Genomic DNA, 11370 nt, shown 5'->3' with positions numbered 1-11370 from the left:
GTGTAGTACTTAACACCATTTGCTGCTACCAGTGAGAACTGCGTACCAGATCGAAGGGCATGAGTGTAACCAATTCCAATGAGGCTGGCATTGTTCACTTTAGCCTATAGGAAAAAAAAAATCACAGTATTTATAAACTGTGTAAGTATTCATACAGAAGTATCCCAGTCCCCTGAGAAGGTGGCCTATGCATTAACACTCTTGAGCTACTTGGAGACCAACCGCTCTTAGAAGCATGTTCCAATCTTTTCCTTTTCTCAGGAGTTTTCAGCTTAAGCAAATGGTGCAAATTCTGCCTTCACAGAATGCCATGCTGTTTTTCACTGCCTCCTCTATTATGTCTTTATATCTTTTAAAGAGCTACTTACTGCAGTCCCTCAGAGCCTGTCTTGTTCACATCACTCAGGAGTGATTTTCTTTTTTCTTCTAATGAGCAAGAAATACATGAATATGCAATCCCCTTTTTGCATTACTAAGTTTTGAGCTCTTAACAACAGTATTTCTCATTTTCAATTTTGGTTCAGTGGTCCTGGAACTAATTGTTGTTTTGAAACATAAATGCTTGCTACTTCAGTTCTTGGTCTTAAAACACACACGTCAGCTAACTTTCAGCGGTTAACTTACTGTTAGGAGAAGGCTGTCAGCTCAGGTAAACTTCCACCATTGTAATTATAATATGGTTTTACATTATGGATTTAAGAATTCAAAGGACACTTTCATTGTCTTTTAAAAGACATTTTTCAGCACAGTAGCATGCTATTCCAAGCACACTAGTCAGACTATTTCACTATGGACAAAATTATATTTAAGATTTCTTTTCCTCCATAAGTTCACAAGTACGATGTGTGAGGTCCCAATTTAAATTTGAACCACAACAGAAGCCACAGTTCGCAATCTACCATACTTCCTCAGTAACTAGTTCAGGCAACTGCTTCATTACAAATTTTCAGTATTTAGGGGAGCTTGAAATACTCATTTCTGTAACAAAATTCTTACCACAATGGAAGTCTTCTCATCCATTTGGTACTTTCCAGCAATACCAAAACGTGTGTTGTTACTGCCAGCAGTCCATGCAAGATTGACTGATGTCTCAACCTTATTAGTAACCTTCTGATAAATAGACCCACCAAACTCAGTGCCGTCATTCCTGTTTGTAATAGATGCAAGTGTGTCAGGCCTTGCTTTGTTTAGTAACTCTTTAGATTAACCCTTCCCCACAATGATTTGACATTATCTCCTAAAATGAACCAAGAGATCCAATACTTCCCTGAACCCAGGCTCACTACTTCCTAGCTGGAGCTGGCAGACTCCTGCTCCTATTTTTTTTTGCACAAAACATGTTTTGCTTGCAGAATGGAACAAGACTTGCCAGAGACCTACAGTTTAAGGTTCTGACAAAAAAAAACAAACCAAACAAACCAAAACCAAAACCAACCCACCCAGATAACCTGGTTGCTTGTCTCAAGTAAGCCAGTGTGCAGTAACACATAAAGGAGACTTCAGTTATGAGAATAAGACTGAAAACAATGTTGTTGAGTTATAATCGTTTAAATACACCATCTTCAAAGCGTCTCAGGCCACCTGAATGCCAAGATTAGGGCTAAGCAGCGATGACAGCTGGAAACAAACACAATGCCACGCATGCCTTTCTCCTTCATCTTGGGCATTTCTGAGGGAGAAAGTTTCTGTGTGGAGAGTGTGATTGATAACTGGCTAGCTGCAAAAGGTCACGTAGACATGAGGGAGCTTTGCTGAGCACACAGGCACTCTCATGAGAACCAGCAAGGCCGCAAGCTTCGCATGTCCTTGAGCACAGCTGGGATACGATAACAAGACCTTGTAGCTGAAAGATATGAGGGAGAAGCACGGTAAAACAAAAACTTACTCAAACTGTGTAACCACAAAGAAATGTAGAAAGAGGCGTAGCTGACTTTTAGTCTGAGCACCAATCCTGAGCTTAACTTTTGAAATATGCATGAGCTTATTAGTGTTATTATAAAAGCATTGTATGAATTATCAATAAACGAGATTTGCCGATCACTCATATTGAGTGCTATATTTCTCCCGCCACGGATTTCCCACAAGAACAGACCTTCCAGTTCTTAAAATCTTCTTAGTAGGAGGTGTGATGGTGCACTTTGACTAAATTGTGGTCAATTCTGTCTCCTAATAGCTGGCATCTTCAGATTCTACTGGCGGTGTTGTGAATGTCTTTTCAAGAGTTGAGAAGGAAAGTGTCTTTTAAGGATTCTGATCTTCCAGTGTGATGCGTAGATACCAGTCAACATGTAGACAGATGACAGGCACAGACAGTATTCTTGGCAATTGCTTAGAAAATAAACAAAACATCAGGCAGTAGAATAATCCTGTCAACAAGGAGGATAACAGTAACTTTTCCAAGGGACAAATGTCAATGTCACTTTCAGTTACATTGCAGGAAAAAATGGTAAAAGAAATGGGTGTGACCCAGAATTCCCACAGCCAAGAGGATATGTGAGTACCAGTTTGGCTGAAATGACTGTTGCTTGTCATTCCCCAGTGACAGTTTGGAGAAGTCATCACAGGCTCTTTTAATTGATGAATACTGATGTGTATAAGTCAGGTGTCGGTATATGTATTTTCACATCCTTTTTTTGCTTTTTCCATTGTGCTGCAGGTAATCTCAGAACAGCAGTGGCTGTGCTGAAGCAATATAAATAATAATCTCTGATTTTTTCCAATGATGTTTGATTGCCAAGTGATATCCTCAGCAAAGTTGGTCAGACCCTCTCCGTCCTACTCCTTGTAGCTTCTGAGTACTGAGATTGTAGAAGGCCTTACTGAAGCTGACAGAAGTAATTTTCATTGCCTTCAGTGACTTTTCAATTGGGCTGAAAGTGCTGGTTGGTCTCAAAAATACTTTGTGAGCTTTGATCTAATGAGTGGAGACCAGTGGTAAATCAAAATGGAAGGAAGAGCTTTGTGGGCAAAATGCAGTACAGGTTAATTTGCTTTTTCAAATTCTAACTTATTTAAATTTTACATTGGAAGTTGTGGAGGTCTAAATCCCTACTACCACCTTAAGGTATCTCTGCCTCATCATTGCTTAAGACACTGACTGAATGCACATAGTTTAATTTAAAGTTGATTGCATTTAACAACAGAATTTTTTAAAGCCTTTAGTCGTGTAATAATGGTAGATAGCGCTTCATTTAGTCAAGAATGACCCGATACAGTTATCTATCATTTACATTAGCAATGCTGAACCGACAGTAAATTCAATTAATTCTTCAATTTTATGCTCTTAACATTTAAAAACCTAAATCCACTTTAAAATCAATTTGCATTATTTTGAAGATGGGATTCTTAATGTTAAGCTCCTATTAAATCCGCATTTTCTCTACTCTAAGGTTGCTTTGAAGTTTTTTGTCATGTTTTTGTGGAATGTTGGTCTTAAGCAGTTTTTGTGGGTTTGTCTGTGACTTAAGGAGCTCTCTATTGGATACTGATCTATGCAGTTGAAATAGAACACTGGAAAAACATGATTTATAACAAGTGTTCTCATAGCAGACCAGGAGGTTGGGTTGATATTTCTTCTTCTTCCATCAAGGAACACCCGTGGCTGTGGGCTATAATTTATAACAACAGTGTTGCTTTGACCGGTTTTGGTTACTGTGGGCTTGTTTTCAGGAATGATGAGTATGTAGTTAACCCATCTTGAAAGAAATACATAGCACATGTGCTTATTTGGATTAATTAGTATGGTTTTATATCACAGTTGATAGAAAGCTGGAAGAAAAGCCCAAGAGTAAAGGAATAAAGGAGGCAAACCAAACAACTGAGGGTTGTGACTGTGGTTAAAGTCCCTTATGAATTCTGAGTGCTCCAGCACCGGTTTTCTGTGAGTCACTCTTTGAAGCTGCCTTATCATTTTGTTATATATTTTCCAATATATGTCAGTCCTGTCAGACCCTAGAGAGAACACTTGCAGTGAGTAATTTCAGGTCTGAGTGCCACAACCAGGCTGCTGAGAAAGCTGGCCCAGCCTTTTTTGTTCTTGGTGTTTCTGATGGTTTGAGCTGCAAGTTCACTCAGCTGAGCTGCTCTGTGCTCCAGCTCTGTTTCTTTAGTGATGCTGCAATACTTGCTGCACGGCAACTCAATTGGAAAACAAAGAAATTAATGATACAGACAGAAGATCTGTTCCCAAAGCAGGGTGAAATTCTGGTGGAAGGGCTTCTGCTGCTTGAATTTTAAACACTGTGCTGTGAAACCTCTCACGTCATCTGTGGGTTAGTGGTTGTATCACCTGGGATAGTCCATCCAGGCCCTGTTGATGCAAACGTGCTTTTCACTGGTGCTGCTCCCTATTTTGGAGAATATCTGAAAATAAGGTGTGAGCAAGTACTGAAAATTTCAATTTTTGCTCCTATTTACCCACTTGCCTGCTGTTTTAATTTTGAAGTAGGGTGTCAGATAGAATCTGTCTAATGGCAGCGGTGTAAATAGCATGCCTTCAGTTCCAAACTGAAACCCCTTGCAATCAGCAGATGTCCCAGCTCAAGGAAAATGGGTTGCAAGCCCAAAACATTCACTTTCCCTGCCTCATTTCTAATGGTCTTACCAAGGAAATAGCCAGACTTGGATTGTGCTTACTCTTTGCAATGAAGAAGTTATTAATGCTGCGTTTTCATGCTCCCATCGTCGTTGTACTCCAAATGTCTGTTCTGTGGAATGGGCAGGATTAGGCTGTTTAAGACAAAGCCACTCCACATTTACAGTGCCTGTAAGGTCCATAGTAAGAGCCCTAAATAGAAGTATCATTTCCAAGATGCCTTCTATTTTACAAGCAGCCAAACAGAAAATGAAACCCTGGGTTGAATTGTAGTCTTCCTGAAGGAAGTGTCAAAGCCTAACAAGGGAGCTTGACCCAGCTTTGTACTTGTTGTTCAGTGAAATAAACTTTAATTGTTAATGAATCCAAACACTGTTAATGAATCCAGTACTACTACTTTACTGAAAAAGCTGCAATTACTGGACAATCCCCTGATTTTCAGCTGCTGTAAATCACTCTATCTTCACAGAATGGAGAGGGGCACTTCATTTAACAACACTGAAGAATTAAGACAGGGAAATGGCATAAAAATCAGAAAGGATCTTAGGATTATAATCAGGGGAAACAGAGTAAAGAAAAACATGTAAAGTTGGGTGTTGCTTCTGTGAAAAGAGAAGTTGTACATCCATGTACATGTAGCTGCATTAAGGAAAAGCGTTAGTATTCAAGCCAAATGATGTCATGGAAAAACCGGTTTGTTTTTTTAAGCATGCAAAACTTCTGTCAGTTGAAAGGGGATAAGAACAGCATATTAATCAATTTGCCTCCTTACCTGTTGTTTTGTGAAGTAGTTAGGATTGCTGGCATTTGCCATCTGGAATTTTATGCCAGTGGCAGATCCCTGACTGTGATGGTAGAAGGGTAAGGACCTCATCCAAATGCATCAACAGGAATAGTGTTTCACTGTGAAACTGCCAAGTATTTCAGACCGGTGCCTAATGATGCAAAAACTTGTTGCAATTATGTGTAAAGTGTAATTTATCTAATGTAATTATGAGATGTTTAGAGCCAGTCATTTGAAATAGACTCCACTTCTCTGTTAGCTTTTGACATTGGAAAGACTGTAATCATGTTGCAGACCATCAGCCCTTGGATTAAAATTTCAACCTACAGTGAGCTTCAAACTGCTTTGCATTTACCCTTAGAAGAAAAGGGAGGTTGAATAAATTTTGTTACGTTGATTTATCTTAGGAAAATGGGTGTCAAGGTTCTGAATTACAGTAATTATTGTAAGCATGTAAAATATTATCAACTACAAGATACATCTGATGTGGTGTGGATGGATTAGTGCACATGCTAAGACCAATTTGAGAACATTTCAAGTTTTGCTACGTTTGCTAGGGCTAGTTACATCCACTTAAAATACAGATTGGCTCTAAAATGGCAGTGGTTTGCAGGTCCTAAGTGTTGGGACTTTGGTTAAAGCAAAAGGAACAAAATAATTCTTTTTCTTTTAGCTTGTCATGCAGTTTGTGCTAAGGCTTTCAGTAGTACTTTATTGTGACAGCTCATTTCCCTTTTCATTTGATGCCCTCATATACACCTTGTCACTCTATTAAACCAGAAAGATTTAGTTTCTTAAAGAGCCTTCAATGAAGCTGTTATAAAGCCTTTTCTCAAAACAACAAATATGGAGCCTGAACACATGAGATTACATTGTTTTAGTTTATGTTGCTTTCTTGAGGAAATAAAAACAGGAGAGAGCAAGAGTTAATTGCTTAATAAGTATCAGCTATTATCATCAAAAGGGTTCATAATTTTGAGTTTCATTTTTATTTTGACCAGAACACTTTTAGATAATAAATGTTGCAATTGAATCTTGGTTGTTTTAGGAAGTTGTTAAAACAAGCTAAATGTTTTCCATTTATGGATAACAAACTGATGCTCTAAGTTTAGGAATTACTGTGCCAAAATTTGAGTATTTCTTTCATTTCCTTGTAACCCGTAAAACTGACTGTTTCTGGTTATTCTGGGACCTTTGAACTAGGGGTCTTACCTCAGGTGGGATGTCAAAAGAATATATAGATTGTGATGCTGTTTTCTCTCCATTACTAGGAACAGTTTTTTATCTGGGCAAGTTGTGATTCAGACAATGCCGCTAGATTTCTACTTGAGAATCTGCCTTTTGTGGCCTGTTTTATGGGTATTTTCACTTTTTTCATTGCAAGTTTTTAGGATTTTCTAAGTGTGTGTTTCTAAAAAAGCAGCACCCAAATTAATTGCATCTTATCAGTACGTAAGAACTACTTTATGGCATTTTAACCTGCAAACACTATGATAGCGTGTGTGGAAATGGAATTTAACTCACTTGGCGGACTTGAAATATATCCCTAAGCAGTAATTGCAACATCTTATCAAATTCTCGAGCAGGAAACCAACCTTTTTCTAAATGGAATTTTTATGAACTGTTTTAAGGACTGTTTACTGGAAAGCTGCCTAATCACTGCATTCCCTGGGTAATGGCTGAAATAAGTGTGCTGAATTAGTAGCAGGAAGATGCTCAACTACTCTGGCAGGGAAGAGTTGATACTGCTTTTGCTAATGCATGTAAACCACAGAGAAAATTCTGAATATGGAGAAAATTTTTATCAATAGCCCCATTTAATTGTATCCTTCATTTGAACGGTGCCTTGCTTCAGCGATTTTTAAGGAAATTATTGAGACTATTTTTTTAAGTGGTAGAAGTAATAATTAAAACCCATCCATGAAAAGATTTGGGAATACATTTAATTGATAGAAAGATTAGGTATATCAGGGGAAAAATCCACGTTGCTGGCATTCTTCTGGTTTTGGGTCTTGGCGAAGGAACTAAAATGGGTTAAGAGGAAATTGCTTGTTCCACAGTGTGCTGTGTGTGGCTTCCTGGGGATTTTACCTTTACGGTGAGTGTTCCTCTGAACACAATGAAGCTGCAAGCGTGTGCTAAATCCAGTTAAGGAGATTTCCAGTCTAGTCTTTTGGCTCTGGAAGTTAGATATTTCCATATTCTTCTAAAAAAGAATCATTGCTTTCTGTCCAGTGCCTGCATTCACAGCTGTCTGGTTTTTACCTTTTCTTCAGCTGCCTCTTCTCCACACAAGTGCCCTTGTCTACGTAACTCTTTCTTTTATGGCAGCTGTTCAATAGCTGGAGTTAAGCTTCTTGCCCTACTCTGAATTTCCAATTTCCCGTTTGAGGATGAGGCAATCACCGCTGACTTCCCAGAGGGCACTCCTTCGCTTAGTTATCCAGCTCTTAGCAGCTTTGAAAGGGACAGAGAAATGGAAGGGAGTAGCTTTGGTTCATAAATATTTTTGCATTAATGATAATTAAAGTTAAGGTCAATGACTGTAGTACAGATGACTACCAATAGTGCTTTATAGCCCCTTTGGAAACTGAAATTATGTGAAATAATTCCAAATAGCCTCCCTCGAATGGTTATTCTGTGAGCAGCAGTAGCTCTGTTTTAAGGCTGGCGTGGTGTCAGGAGGTCTCTGGGCATGCCAGGAGTTTCAGGTTGCTCACTTTTCTGTTATTTTTGCCCATCTCCAAGTGTTTCCATTCTACATTCGGTCTTCCTGAAAATATTTGTGTGTCTTCCTTCATTTGGACATTGCAAAGCATGACTCCTTTTGTGGAGGACTTTTCACCCTTTCCCAGTCTTGTGCCTTTTGTTTCTTTTTGATGTAAATCCAAGCAAGCTGCAAATCTTTTATTTCTTATTGGGATTTAGCAGTGGTGTCAGCAAGTACAAAAAAAAGTTCAACACGTTTTATTGTTATCAAAAGCATTTCCAGGAGTGGGAATGAGGGACAGGAATCCAGGGCACAGGGATGGTGGATCCCTGCTTATCTCTGTAGTATTTTAGAGTGTGTTTCAGTGTATCCCTGAACCTCTTTTGCAAATATTGTTAAAAAGGCAGTGCTTCCCAAAGCAAGAAATGAACCCGGGAAAAAAAAAATCTCACAGTCTGTCTTGGTTTGGGAAAACAGGTATTTGCTAGGTAATAAAAAAAAACAACAACTGTAGTTTCCTTTGGGATCGAGAGTGTAAACCCCCCCTTCACCCCTTTTTTTTCTTTTTCAATTATAAATTTAAAATCAGAGGCTCTTAGGCAAAGATTTGGGTAATAGAAATAGCAGTTCTTTACTAGTATGTATTACAAAGCAAGCAAACACAAAAAAACCCCCACCAAACAACTACAGCATTAATAACAAACGAAAACAGTACTAAGCTGTTCTCTGAGCCCCAGAGGGGATTCCGGGGGGCCAAGGGACTGAGAGAGGGACTGTGCAGGAGCCGGGAACAGTGAGAGAGCCCAGGCTCTGGATTTGTGTTTATTTTAGAACTTCCTGTGTGTCTAAAACATTCCTTGCATGGTTCTGCCTTGGGAAAGGGGAACTTCCTTGGTGGCACCTTGGGCTTGGCACACACCTGAGGATGTTATAAATGATCAGAGCCAATTTCCAAAATCAAAGATTTATTTAACAAATTTGAAAAGCAATTTCGGGAAACGCCACGATAAATCAGGACAACATCGTTCGAATGTTGGGTGGACAACCCGGGAGCAGCAAAGGGTGCTTCTCCGGAGTACTGCCCACAAATTCGGGGTCTCAGGGGAGGTGTTTTATACCATTTTTCTACCCTGAGGCGAAAACAAGACGGTAACAAAGAACCCGAAGAACACGACATCATGTACATAACATAATCATTGAAATGTCTGGTGTCCGCAAGGGATATCTGAAAGAGTTTCCTGAGAAATTGAGAAGACGTCTGAATGAAAAGTCTCCGAATCTTCTGTCAGAAGGTTTCTGCCCAGATTGGTATCGGATCTCCTGATGAGCTGTGAAGATGTGGCCAGCCCATGCTTAATGGGCCGTTTCCCGGTTACCTCTCTGGCAGATGTCGAGGTAACACCTTTGGACTGGGAAAAGACTGTGGTATGCGAAGAGATGCCCTGGAACTCTTTCCAGGAATTCAGGGGTTTTTTACATTCCACTGCAAAGTTTTAATACACACAATTTTAATCCACGAATTTAATACTATGTATCCATTACAAGGAGATTGTCTGTTTTCCATGGGGAAGCTCAGGGGTTTTAGATTGCTAAAATAAAAGAAAGGAAACCCCTCGTTGCCTGAGTGCACCCAGTTCTCCGAGCAAAGCAGGTCCCAGGTGAGCGAGGAGAGGCAGGATGGAGTTGGGGAATGTGGAGCAAGGTTGTCCACTGGGTCAGAGCTCAAGGCACAGCTTCTCTGAGCAGGCCAGACCTGCCTGCTTAGGAGAGTCCCTGGGTCAATATGAGTCACTGAATGCTGCAATCACCTCTGCTCTCAAGAGAAAAATACACCCTTGAAAATAGGAATGTGCGTTTATTAGAAGCCCTTTGAAATATTTCTCCGTAACTCTAGGAAAAAAGATCTCCCAATGAATTGCAACAGACCACGGGGAAATCAAGGGAGAGCTGAGAGATGAATTTCAAAGGAGGTAAGGATTTGAGAAAAGTTCATGTTTTAGCTAAAGATAAGCTTTGCCAGAATTAGTTAAAGTAGGTAGATAGATAAGCTGTGCTGGAAAGAATTAGAAGTTAATGGTTAGATGAAAGGATTCCGATCAAGGATAACGATCCGGGATCTAAATAACTAATTGCTTGTCATTTTTGTGTTTGTTTAGCTGTGTTTATAATGAGAAACAGAAGAAACTGATAAATAGATTTAGGAACACAGACAATTGTAAATCCTCGAGCATCCTAAAACCCATTCAACAGTCACGGAGAAAGGAAACAGGAGTTTGACCAGTTATCATTTATCTTGATATCCATTGAAAAGGTTGAAAGTTTCCAATGAGGAAGACTCCACTTACTTCCTTTTTTTACGCCCCCTCCCCATATAAAGGACCACTGACCCAATTCAAAGAACAAACTACACACGCTTAATAGCTTTTTAGCTAATTATAATATGAAGCAGAGAATGGGAGGTTTTAGTGCTATAAATATGTATTAGTATTTTGGATATTCAACACTTTTGAAAAGAAAGAGATTTTGTAACTTGGCAGTGCATTTTAGGGAGTGATCGCACACAACTGCCTGGCGTTGCATTGAGCATACACTTTCTAACTCTAAACTGTTAGAGAGTCTTCTGTCTGTCACAGTTGGGTATCGATAGTAGATCAATATCCATATTTTAATAAGTCAGCAGTGGCACAGGAAACTCCCAGCTGATGGGAACAAACTTTCTGGCTGACTTCAGAGGCCTCAACAAAGTTGAGTGGTTTTCTCTCCTGTCCCCCAGCCCTTCCTGGCCCCAGGGGCTGATGGCATTTGTGCTCCCTCAGGTTCATCTCCCCACACCAACACCATGGGGGTGCTCAGGCCTGCTCTGGGCACTGCAAACAGGGGCTCCTGAGCCAGAGCTGCCGTGTCTGTGCCTGCAAGGATGCGGCCCCCGTGTGAGCTGGGAGAGAGGCCAGGGCTGCAGAGGGGGGATGTTGTTGGCAGGTGCATGAGGACGCTCTGGGACGCTGCCCGGGGGTGTCCAGCACAGTGGGGATGGATCAGCCCCGGCTCTGCTGCTCCTTCCCGTCTCCCCCAGGGACCCTGCAGAGCCCCAGCCGGGCTGTTTGCCCCCAGCCTGCCCACGGCCACCCTGGGGCTGCTCACGGGGCTTTTCCGTGCACAGCATTGGGCCTGGGCGTGTTCTGGAGAGAGCCTGGGCAAGGAGCCTGGAGCAGCGAGGCCCTGCCCTGAGGCGTCAGCGCTGCCCCAGCGGAGCCCATGGCCTGTCCCTGCTGCAGCCCCGGC

Source organism: Chamaea fasciata, unplaced genomic scaffold (genome assembly GCF_029207755.1).
Source record: "Chamaea fasciata isolate MVZ Bird 193981 ecotype frontalis unplaced genomic scaffold, bChaFas1.0.hap1 SCAF_52, whole genome shotgun sequence".
Lineage (NCBI taxonomy): Eukaryota > Metazoa > Chordata > Aves > Passeriformes > Sylviidae > Chamaea > Chamaea fasciata.
This window is presented reverse-complemented; position numbering follows the sequence as displayed.